Source organism: Myxine glutinosa, chromosome 12 (assembly GCF_964187855.1).
Source record: "Myxine glutinosa chromosome 12, kmMyxGlut1.1, whole genome shotgun sequence".
NCBI lineage: Eukaryota > Metazoa > Chordata > Myxini > Myxiniformes > Myxinidae > Myxine > Myxine glutinosa.
Window position 1 is genome coordinate 53,637,882 of NC_136272.1, and position 13,534 is coordinate 53,651,415.

At 45.3% G+C, this 13,534-nt stretch overlaps 1 long non-coding RNA gene across 1 annotated transcript; it reads right to left on the bottom strand.

The window, feature by feature from the left end:
* Positions 1–616: 616 nt before the first annotated feature.
* LOC144888523 (uncharacterized) lies at positions 617–6,003 on the bottom strand. Its single transcript, XR_013621108.1, has 2 exons — positions 4,305–6,003; positions 617–4,274 (listed from the first exon to the last, which is right to left on the bottom strand). It is a non-coding gene; the product is annotated as an uncharacterized LOC144888523 (long non-coding RNA).
* Between the last annotated feature and the right edge of the window lie 7,531 nt (positions 6,004–13,534).

Consider the following 13,534-nt stretch of genomic DNA (forward strand, 5'->3'; position numbering starts at 1 on the left):
GTGGGAATCCCACGGGCATGGACGTGTGTGACATTTCGACATATTGAGTTGGATGCTGCACCTGTTTCACAATAACACACACACATACACACACACACACACACACCTCGTTTTTTCATTTCTGTATCTCACAATTCGGTCTCTCTCTTATTCACACACACACACAACACACACACACACACACACACACACACACACACACACACACACACACACACACACACACACACACACACACACACACACACACGTACACCGACACACATATACACATACACATACACACACATATATATACACACATACACATACACACACACACACACATGCACGCACACGTACACACACATGTACACCGACACATGCATATACACATACACACATATACACATACACATATGGATACACACACATACACATATACACACACAGACACATACACATATACACATACACACACACACACACATGCATACACATACACGTACACACACATGTACACCCACACACATATATATATATATATATATATATATATATATATATATATATATATATATATATGTGAAGAACCGCAGCTCTTCGTTTGGTGAAGAAGTCCAAAAATAGCCTGAAAAATGACGCAGCTTTTTATTAAAACCAACTTATACAGATCCGGAGGAGACAGACATCTACAGCAAGCTACAGCAAGAACATGCCAAGTCAAGTCTTCCTGAAAACACATTGATTCCCAGTCCATTTATATAGGGACACGTTTTATCAGGAAATCTCCGAGGGAACAAACAAAACTGGGAGAGGTTCCTCCCCGGTGTGCCAAGCCCCCACCGTCATCCCTGTCATTCGGGGGAGTCAGCCCTTCCTTATCATTCGGACCAAATGTTTCTCTGGGCTCCGAGAAAACAGAAATGTAACTAACAATGAGAAGAGGGCATGCTTGGCCAAACAAACCCATACATTTTATGGGTTTGTTTACATGAGTAATTCAAAGCATGTTTATACAGAGTCATGCGTTGCTGTGATTAAAACAAAATATATATGGTTAACGATAGGTTATGTCATTCTATTAGCATTACGCCAAAACACGCGCATGTGGGCGTGGTTTTACGACCAGCCTCGTAAAAAGCACACGTATACAATTTGTCCAGCATGACCTCAGCGAGCCTTTCCTCATCCAAAACTAAAACGAAGCAAAAACCCTTTATTAACTTTATGAAAATAAACAGCATTTAAATCATAACACATTAGCAACCAACGTCTATAACTGAACTTTAGGCAATAACAAATCTACTACTTGACATTCCTTCCTCTTGTCTCGTCGAGACAAAGTATCTTAAGAGACAACGTGCCACATCGGGCCTTATTGAAAAATAATTGTGTAATGCGGGTATTGAAAAAATAATTGTGTAATGCGGGTATCTCCCAAGGGCATATCGTGCGCCCAAAGCGCCTCGCCCGTGCATTTGGCGAACGTGTCATGTGGTGCGTGCTTGGAGCCTGAGGGCTCAGAACATGAAAGTCCATTAACGTTTCGGATCCACAACGAAAGTGTCTGGTCCAGATGAGGTTCTGCTCCGCCAGAGGGCCACCACCTCCCCTGCGGAACTTGCTCCCCCCACCCTTTGCAGACCCAGTCCTTGCAGATCTTCGAAGTTAATCAACGATCATGCCCATGAGGTCCCTCACGTGCTGCTGTTCTGGGGAATACAAAATGTCGTCAGTATCTTGTGTCTCAATTTCCTGATCAGGGTACAGAGCGTAAAAATCCGATTCACTTGAAGCATTTGAACTTAAAACATTTGGAGAAAAGAGAGGAACTTCCTTTTGTCAAAGTCTCCCTTGGGCGCCTGGTCGGCTTGCGGGTCTAGGATATCCACGTCGGGTCCCTCGACCGCCAGACCCAGTGTCGCAATCAGATCCATAGTTGGGTTGAAAGGGGGCGTGCAGCTGTCAGCTTGTAATACATAAGCAGCGTTAGCCAGTACACGCAAGGGGTTTATAGCACAAGTATCACAGTCATCACATACACCGTTACAGGCAGCAGCCAGTTCCCACATGGGATCCGCACAAGTATCACAGTCATTACAAAATTCAATGCAATTTTCTGGAGCGCCGGTCGCAACTGCCTTGTTGAAGGACCCGTTCAGGTCGACGGCCTCTGTGGTCAGAGCCATAGTCGTTGTCGGCGGCTTCTTCACTTTCCATCCTGTAAAATACTTTCTCATACAGAGGAGGACTAGAGATTTCATTAGTGCCCCCCAAATTACTACCCCGATTATCACAGCCAGTGCGGTCAATAACCACTTCACTATGGTGCCCGTCCATCCCTGGAACCAGTCAGTGAGCCAGCTAAATGTATAAGAATTTTCGCGCGCGATCCGATCGATCGTCAGGGCGTGGCTAGTTTCCCTTAGTCTCACTTCTGCATCACCATTGTACGCATGTGAATTACCGTGTCCAATAGTATGTCATGAGCCGTAGCGGTGTCGTTTGCCACCTTTTCTAGGGCCAAAGCCAATTTATCTATCCGGAAACTATCCATGACTGTGCCCGCTCCTGGGAAGAAGAAACCAAACACCTTTTCCCATAGACTCCCGTGTAGTTTAGTGGTTCCATCTTCGTTCATGACTGACCTCTTATAACGCCTGTCCAAGGACTTTGGGTCTAGCTCATCCAGTATCTCAACGTCAGGAAGGACTGAACCCAGATAACATGTGCCCCCCCAATTATTTGGTAAATAGGGGTAAGCCTTGTCGCCGCATATAAACATTGTCCCATGGGGTGGGACCAGGTGGGTGGATAAGCACTGGAGTCCCTTTACCACCCCATTAATCCTACTAACCCCCCTAGAGAATGTTATAGCCGTTATGTTGTGGTTGTGTTTATCTTGCAGTACTATTCGTAATGTAATCCCCGAGCTCCCTTGTCCCAGCTTCCCGGGGAGAGTGTAGGCGCATTCTGATTCTCCCATACGCAAGTGGCCGGAACCCTGGAGGCAGACCGTCCCTTTCTGTGGTTTGACCCAGACGGGGGCAGGCCTCTCGGCCACATGGGCAATCATTGACGGGCGATAATTAAATTGTCGATTGCAACTCTTGCCGTTGTCAACCCCTTCTCTTTCCAGCGTGGTGACTAAACATGGGGAATCGATAGGTTGTGAGCAGAGGTCATTGAGGGACAGAGGTAGCACTATCATGTGTATTCCTGTGGTGCCTGCTTGGGGAAAGCGCATGCACGACCAGCAGTGTGTCCTATTTTGAATTGTTGCCACCTCCCTGGCCACTTTCCAATATGTGTTTTCACCCTTCTTTGGGGCCTTATCCTGGGGTTGCGGCGTGAGTATGTATTTGATGCATGGTATGTAGTTCTTTTCGCCACCGGCCGCGCCAGGGGTCCAGACGCTGCACCGGACCTGCATAGTCATGCCTTTCTCTAGGCGCGTGCGTGTTTGTAGCTTAAAATCAGGGGTTCCCCATTTGTATCCTGGTTGGGCCAAGGTCTTAATGCTAGCTTGCCCGTCTTCCCGGAACTCTCGTTGCTTTTGTAGTACCATGCCAACGCGTCCAGGCCCTGCCGACAGTGCTAGCCAATTTATGTTCACCCAATTTGTGTGCAGGGCTTTCTGTTCGAAACATGGTAGTGATACTCTTTGTCCCCATGTTACGGTGAGGTGTCGGGTTTCGTTTTCGCATCTATTGGAATCGGAGTTTCCCCTAGCTGCTGTCGCTATCAATAGTATTGTACCTATGATTAGGCCCATCCTTACTGTGGTTGCTGTGGTGTAGTGTCTGGTGCTTGTATGGCCAACTTACAGTGCGTGGCGTGGATCCACGAGGTCTTGCCCTCGCAAAAGACTGCCGTTGGTGTAGTCAGCAACACCTGGACTGGTCCCTTTCCACCTTGGTTCCAAGGCGTTCTTGCAGGTGAAGTGCTCCACGAACACCTGGTCTTTTTCCTCTGGTGGAACACCTGGTCCACAAGTCTCCTGGGAACGCCTGGTCTACAGGTCTCCAATTCATAGATTCAATTCATTCAATTCATAGTTTCATAGAACACCTTTTCTCCAATTTCCTAATCCACTTTTTTTCAAGTGGATCCAATTTTATCCAATATTCAATTTTTAAATTCAATCCCATTTAATCCAGTCCAATTCAAATTAAATTCAATCCTTCTCTCAGCATCCCATTACCTGTTTCCTGATTGCTGGAATAAAAATAAACGAAAATTACTTCAGCGAGAGTTTCAACTAGAATTAACACAAACAAACCACCATTAACCTCCATTAACACAAACAAACCACCATTAACCTCCATTAACCTCCCCCTATTATTTATTTATTTTCACGAATAAACAAATAATAGAAATAACCTGGTCTACTTCCAATTTCAATTCTGGTCAGTTCTGGTGTCTGGTCACACACAATGTTTTCCTCACCCACTGTGATTCGCTCAAAATAGATTCTCACTGTTATGTCTGAAATTCGTCTCATGAAAACCCATTCAAGAGTCCGGTGTGACAGACAGCCAAACACATAGACACGCCGAAGACCCCAGGGTACCCATCAAACTAGCTTGTCCCCAGATCCACAACACAGCGAAACATGTAACTTTACTAAAATAATCACTTACTCATAACTAATACTCATAATAACTCATAATTACTTATGTAATTACTCATACCAATACTTACTTAAAATAATGTAATATCCCAATCTTCACCCCCTATGCAAATCGAAGCACCCCGGACGATCCACAACCAATATCAACCACTGTAGCCGTTTTCCCGACTCCAGGCAGCCACACGCAGCCACATACATCTCCATCCACGTCACACAAGACAACAGCCAACGAGTGTGTCCACCACACAGAAACCTTTGGCAATGCAACAACCGAACTCCCAGACAACCAACAACAAAACCCAATCCATCTCCATGGCTCATCAAGCAGTTCCAACTTAATCCAGCTTCACATACCGATTTCCCCAAAAACTCGTGAAACTTCAACCCCATTCTGGAAAAACCCTGGACTAAACCCTGACACCCTAAATAACTTCAGACCCATCTCCAATCTACCCTTTCTGTCAAAAGTTTTGGAACGTGCTGTGGCCACTCAACTCAAACATCACCACTCTGCCAATAACCTGTATGAAACATCCCAATCCGGATTCTGCTCCAGCCACCGTACTGAAACTGCTCTCCTCAAAATCACCAGCGACCTTTTCTCTCCTCTGATGCCGGCAACCTCAACATTTTCATCCTCCTCACCTTGTTTAGACCAGCTTGTGCCTATTAAACCCAAACCAGTTCACCCCCAAGCCTACAAGGACCACCTACTACTCTCAAATTATCCACTCTGGCTCCGGAATCCCAAAAGCACTCTTCTCTACAATAAACAAACTAAATAAACAAACTTTACACCACCTGGATACCACCACCTGTCATTCAGAGTAGACAACAGCATCTCCTTTCTGGCTTTCAGCATCTCCTTTCTCCTTTCTGGCATCCAAATAAAATTCTGGCTTCAAATCAACTTCCTCGAACTTAACTATGATAAATCTAAATTAATCTTCGTTTGCCCCAAAACCACTCACGAAATCCACCCATAACTTTGCCCCCAACATCGATGGTCATTTGAACACAAATTGAACAAATTTAATCGAACAAAACACTTCCATTAACTCGACATTCTTTTCACAGCACAAAGTTCACTTGAACATCCTTTTCCTGGATACTCCCTCGTTATTTTTATACCATACCATGCTTCTCCACTTGCAACCCAAATATTTTCCATGAAATAAATAAAATGAATTTTTTTTGAATCTTCTCATTATTCGAAAGTTTACAAAATGTCCCAAATCTGTATATTATTTTCTACTGTGGTTATATTAAACCATTATTTTACAAAATCCAACTTTCAATAAACTGAAAAATGCTTCGCCATGGAATAGTCCACCACTCATATAAATAATCATGAGAGTTCTGCGAAACATCTCCATCTTTAAAACTTAGCCAACCAATTTTAAACCACATGTTTTCCCCCCAAAAAACAAGTCACATTCTTTGTATATTGCCAACATTGTTCATCGTTTAAGTATCATCCAGAACTAAATTTTTATAAACCATCAACTTGTAGATGCATTTATTTATATCCCATTAACCCAAGAACTCTCAATTGCTTGGTTATATTTTAGTAATGTCATATATCCATATTTCTTTTCCAAAATGTTCCTGATATACACATTAATCCCATCTGTCTTTGTTTCCAGATCAACTCCAATCAAGAAATCGACACAAATCCTTATTACCTCCAATCAACTCATTCCAAGCAACAATTCATTCAAAGACCAAGCTTAAAAACGCAACTCTCATCTTACTGTGACAAATAAGCAACCAACCTACTTCACACTAAAACAAATAACTTTTCATTACCCCTTTCTTCTCCACCGCCTCTTACACTTAAACAGATCATAATTACTCACTCATACACTGTTGCCCATCATGAAATCCCAGTAGGTTGTTCTTCAATCCCAACCATCATGTGATCCCAACCACCACCTTTGACACCATTGTCGACGTCTCCATTTATTTCGTTCCTCATGGGGTTGGTGTTTTATGGCCTTTACCTCTTACCCAATCACACTGCCCATCATTCCCTGTCCTTGATGGATAATTTTACATCCAGATGGGCACAGCATCCCATTTTTGGCGACCCAGCCCTGAAACAAGCCCCTGGACTCCTTGCAGGCTGGACCAAAACCCCTGGACCTGCCTCCATGGAACAATGACGCCTAAGCACTCAATTAGCCCTCCCAGTACCAAAGACTTACAATCAGACCGACAGACAGACAAATAACAGAGGCATGTCGCCAGCCCCAGCACAAGACATCACCTTTCCGGGCAGGCACAATATAATCCACAGCATCGAAATGCCAATTTCTATCCGGAGCCTCGCAAAGCCAAAATCCATGCATGCGTGCTCCATCATGCAACCCGATCTGTACTCGGTGCGCCCGGCGCCCCCTATAATCAGTGAGTTATAATAACCACAATATCTCTGGCACCCAACTCGTGATACCACAATTTAATCCACGTTACTTGCATCTCTTCATCCTCCCAAATGTCCTCCATTTAACGTGACTCAAATCCATCTCAAATCCCCACAGCTCGATCGAACACGTCACTGTACTCGGCCCGGATAAATTAAACTCAAGCGTACTGTACCTGACGCTTCCACAACAACAAAAAACTCGATATTCTCTGTTCATTAATTACGTACATGATTTCAGTTGTACCCACAATATAATGTCCCGATATTCTCCCCAGATTTAAGTTCTATATCCTGTCGTTAAAGCAACACCCTGTAGACTGACTTCCACCTGTCGTTCTTCCAAGGTTAGTGAATTGCCTCTGACCTCTTACCCTTACATATCTCGAACAAAGGTCAACTAAACTTTAAAAGGTCACTTCGAATTGGGGTAACCAGCGCTTTATTTTTCCGCAAATAATACAAGTCCGGCGTCATTCCCTGCAAGAACCACATCCAGACAGACAAATGACCCTTATTGAGGCTCTACATCGCAAAATGCTAGCTCCTACGAATCCAACAACCGTCACAATCCGTCCAGGAACTTCCGTACGAGGCGTGCTTTACAATGCAGCACCCTTGCTACCTAGTGCACTTTTCGCACATCCCTCCTCGTTCGCACAACGCTTCATCAACACACCTCCTCGCGCCCACACCTTGGCACAAGCCACACCACATACCGACAGTTGAAACCTCGATATTCCTCTTTCCTCGGATAAGCGTTCTGTTGAAAACGTGACATTTCTGCTCAAATTATTGAATTTCCAATTTTAATAACTTAACCTTACCAGCATACTAAATCTGTGTCCGCATCGATCAACACAAATGCGTCGATGCATCTTCCAGCCGCCACTCCGCACTGTACCTTACTGTATGAACAAGACTTCCTGTTGGAACTTGGCTCCGGAAATTAATTACTCTGTCTTGAAATCGTTTATTTTAGCCATCTTAAATAAATCCATCCATCTATCCATCTTATAAATCCATCTTAAATAACGTATTCGTCCTGTGACATTGCCTGGCATATATGTCGCAGCCGGCCACTATTCCGACATGGCTCATGACTCATGTCTAATTCTGACAAGAAGATGAAGGATGAAGGACATGACATGAAGAAGAAGATTCTGACAAGATACTGACATGTGAACGTCCGACATCCAGCAAAGTCGAAATGACCCACAATGCATTTGGGCACACACTTCCTCTGAGAGTGGGCGAGTTATCGCCGGCACTCTGAGCAACCTCATCGCACCTAGAGCGTGCGCTCCTCTTGCTGTAGCTCCTCTTGCTGTAGCTCAGAGCAACCTCATCGCACCCGACCCCAAAATGCACTATATGACACCAATTTCAAAGGTGAGCTGCCTCAGCGATACATCCCACACATACAATCCACAATATCTGCCATTGAATGAACTCTTCGATTCAAGTAAAACACACATATTGATTCGAATTCTGAATTTAGTTCAACAAACTCCAAACCTCCGTCCGGCTGCCGCTCGAAAGACAAGGCAGCCCATCCTGCAACCATCTCCTAGAAACCGCTTCATATCAACAGTAGATCGACAAGGGTACTCCGAGTGCTTTCCTGACCCGATTTATATCAATTCGCTTCCCAAACAACTCCCAAACAGATGAAAATCCGGACTCAGTTCAGGACCTCGCCTGTTCTCTCGGATAGACGCTAAAATGGACATTCCCGGCCTGAATTTCCCGCACGTCGAGCAGATCACTTACAAAGCTTCACACCGAAACCCTCTGCTTGCATATGTCATACAGACAAATACATTGGCTAGATACACACGTCAATTAACATCCCAATATACATTCATTCCTCATTCATATACGAGTAGAAGTCTCCCAGACTTCGCGCGAAACTCAGATCGACTCCAATCATGCCTTTCTCCAGCCACTCCCAAACAATCTTTGCTCATTCATGTTACGTCTCTCATTCAAGGAAAAGGATTTTTGGGACGGGTTGGACAGGGGTGGGTTGAGGTGAAAGAGGGAAGGCAGGGCGGGGTGTTGGGGTGTTGCCTAGAGCCCCGGGACTGAGCTCAGGTCTTGGGGGGGTGGGGGATGTTGCCTAGAGCCCCGGGACTGAGCTCAGGTCTTGGGGGGTTGGGGGGTCTTGGTCTGGTATCTGGTCCAGCGGCATCAACCGCTGATTTACTTGTTTAACTGCTTACTTAATTGTCCTCTGTCCTGTAGCTTCAATAACTATAGCTGCAATGCTTAAAATTTCAATATTTCAAAAACCATTCCTGTCCTTCTCACCCTGTGGCCACCTGGCCCATTTCCTGTGAGCTTATTTATTTTCTCTTGTCCACCAGGTCCTGGCCTGTTTCTATCTGGACCTCTGTTGCTTGCTTCCTCTGTCAAGCCTACCTGGTACCTGCGCGTTATCCTTTTACTGGCCATGTTCCTATGGCCTTCTATGTTCCTATGGCCTTCTTAAGTTAGCCACAGCCCTTCGTTCCCTGGCATGCAATGGCATACCCCCTTGTCTCTGGGCTGTTCCTTCCTGGAAAAATCTTGGCCACCTGGTTTCAACCTATATGGCTGTCCGACCTCATTTTCCCCTCCCGGTGCTAACTGCAACTTTAAGTTTACTGTTAAGTCCTTACTGGTATCCTTACTTGTTTATCCTGGCTTTAACAAAGCCACGTCATTCTGAGGCCTAAAAATGAGCCTTTACTTACAATTTCTGTTCGAGTGCAGGCAACGCGGAAGACAAGGAGACTGAACCCGCTGGAGGGAGGAAGGTACGAATTTGGAATAATAGCCCTCTGATATAAAACAACTCCCACCTTTAATCAAATCAACGTGCCGGCGCCGGCCTCAGGCTGCCTTCCTCCTGTCCCTCGGGCTCCGTTTCCCGTCGTCCGGTGCTGACCCCACTCCTGGTACCATCTGTGAAGAACCGCAGCTCTTCGTTTGGTGAAGAAGTCCAAAAATAGCCTGAAAAATGACGCAGCTTTTTATTAAAACCAACTTATACAGATCCGGAGGAGACAGACATCTACAGCAAGCTACAGCAAGAACATGCCAAGTCAAGTCTTCCTGAAAACACATTGATTCCCAGTCCATTTATATAGGGACACGTTTTATCAGGAAATCTCCGAGGGAACAAACAAAACTGGGAGAGGTTCCTCCCCGGTGTGCCAAGCCCCCACCGTCATCCCTGTCATTCGGGGGAGTCAGCCCTTCCTTATCATTCGGACCAAATGTTTCTCTGGGCTCCGAGAAAACAGAAATGTAACTAACAATGAGAAGAGGGCATGCTTGGCCAAACAAACCCATACATTTTATGGGTTTGTTTACATGAGTAATTCAAAGCATGTTTATACAGAGTCATGCGTTGCTGTGATTAAAACAAAATATATATGGTTAACGATAGGTTATGTCATTCTATTAGCATTACGCCAAAACACGCGCATGTGGGCGTGGTTTTACGACCAGCCTCGTAAAAAGCACACGTATACAATTTGTCCAGCATGACCTCAGCGAGCCTTTCCTCATCCAAAACTAAAACGAAGCAAAAACCCTTTATTAACTTTATGAAAATAAACAGCATTTAAATCATAACACATTAGCAACCAACGTCTATAACTGAACTTTAGGCAATAACAAATCTACTACTTGACATATATATATATATATATATATATATATATATATATATACACACATACAGACACACACATATATACACATAGACACATATATACACACACATACACATGTGTACACACACATGTACACCGACACACATGCACACACATACACATATACACATACACACATGTACACCCCCACACACACATACACACACACACACACACACACACACACACACACGCGCACACGCACACACACACACGTCCCACATGTATATATCCCACATCCCACATGTATATACATGTTTAAAGTGTACGTGCCCTTCCCCCTTCCCCCGGCCGGCAACGCTGAGTACTTCTGCTAGTAACTAATGAAATAAAAACGAAGAAATATCTCTGGGTAATTTCCTGAAACTCGGTGAAATTCGCTGAAATTCGCTGAAATTCGCTCGGTGTATCGGTGAAATATTTTATTTGGGCGGTGTAGAATTGCTTCGAACGAAATATCTCTTAGCAATTTCCCGTCTGTGTTTCATGTCCATGCACACGTGAAATGGAGTTTGTTTTTGCACACGTGAAATGAACATGTGAACCTTTACTTCCGGATAATAATGTTGAATGAAATAAAAACGAAGAAATATAGTGGGGTCACCCGTGGGACATTTCGACATATTGAGTTAGATGCTGCACATTCAAAATGGTTACTGGCAATTCATCAGATCCAGAAATGGTGCAATGAACACAATTTATTTCTTTCACATAATATGTGGCCCCTCACTCCTCTCCACCTGACACTCTCCTCTCTCCACCTGACACTCTCCTCTCTCCACCTGACACTCTCCTCTCTCCACCTGACACTCTCCTCTCTCCACCTAGCACTCCTCTCCTCTCCAATCCCTCACATTCCTCTCCTCTCCAATCCCTCACCTCTCCAATCCCTCACACACCTCTCCTCTCCAAACCCTCACTCTCCTCTCCAATCGCTCCTCACTCGCCTCTCCAATCGCTCCTCACTCGCCTCTCCAATCGCTCCTCACTCGCCTCTCCAATCGCTCCTCACTCGCCTCTCCAATCGCTCCTCACTCGCCTCTCCCATCGCTCCTCACTCGCCTCTCCCATCGCTCCTCACTCGCCTCTCCAATCGGCTTTCCCCGTCTCGTTTCTCTCGTTTTTCTCCCGTCTCGTTCTTTTTCTTGCTCCAAATCGGCCCGTCTCGCCCGTCGGCCCGTCTCGCCCGTCGGAATCGGAAATCGGGCCGTCTTGCTTTCTTGCTTGCGCGTAAATAAATTGTGTTCATTACACCATTTCTGGATCTGATGACTTGCCAGTAACCATTTTGTAAAAATGAATGTGCAGCATCTAACTCAATATGTCGAAATGTCACACACATCCATGCCCGTGGGATTCCCACGGGTGACCCCGCAAGTTTGCATTGACGTTCGTCGACGCACTCGTTCGCCCGTCTCATTCGCTTTCTTGCTACATCCTGTTCAAGTGTGCATTCTTCATCGATCGTCTCATTCATTTTGGAAATAGAAGTTTCCACGCAGCGCATGAATTGTCACTATCCTCAAGAGGAAGTGTCTCGTAATCATCAAATGATAAATGGCAAGTAAATTATATTGTGGAAAATTAAAGATTTCAAATAAACCTATTTAAAGTGTATGTGCACATAACTAATAAAAAAAACGAAGAAATATCTCTCGGTAATTTCCTGAAACATATTTTACTTCCGGCTAATGTTGAATGAAATAAAAACGAAGAAATATATGTCGGCATCATTGTTGACGTTTTTGTGACGACTGTCATCAAACGAAAAAGTAATATATCTTATAGTGTAGCAGCATAGCAAACCTGTTGTGCATTTTGTGATACAAGCACCAAATTTGGTACACTAGTAGACTATCATATTGTTGCAGATATGGGACTTGGCCTCAATATCCGCTTGTAAATACTCCCCTATTTCCCCAATACTCCCCAACTATCCCCAATCCCCCATTCCCTAGTCCCATTGCCTGTAAATAACACTCTGTAGAACCGACCTACCCCTTTTTCCCCCATTAAATGTCGTGCCCAGGTTCACCGCATCTCACGTAGACAACTATAGGACATCTTGCTAGTTATTCTTAGTCTATGTCAGTTAAGGACTCGTTTCCATTAATTCTGACTCTTCGTTGCACGAAATTGTGATCGTATGGCACCAGTAGTGAGTTTAGGACCTCCCCTTACCTCCTCCCATCTTCCCCATGAAACAACAACAACAACTACAACAACTACAACAACAACTACAACAACAACAACTACAACTACAACTACAACTACAACAACAGTGGAGATGGGGGCGGCGCGGCGCGGGGGAGTGTGCGTCCTCACACCGGCTCGGTTAGCCGCCATGACCATGCGCTCCGACGGGGTTACCACGAAGGGGCTCCCTGTCAGCCCCTCGTCAAGGGCGGAGCCGGTAACCCCCCCGCACGCACCCAATGAGAAGCAACGGGCCGATTCCATCTGGGGCGGAGCTAACGAGCCGAGGGCGTGTCACTCCCCGCCGGATATACGCAGCCACTTACCGGACGTGACGTGAGATGCGCCCCCGACTGAAGAAGACAAGTCACGACCTTCGAGCGCTGAGTGAGGCCTCCCGCATCTCTGGACCGGAGCGGGTCGATTCTGTCCTTGAGCCAAGAGTGCACCTTGAGCCATCGACTACCCGCTTTCCTTGCCATCAATCCCCGTGTGAGTCAGTTTTGTCCCGTTTATCTGTCGTCTGTCGGGGCTAATATAAGAGTGTGTCTAAGTGCCTGTCTTTCTATGCTGTCCCTCTCATTCCTGTAATCT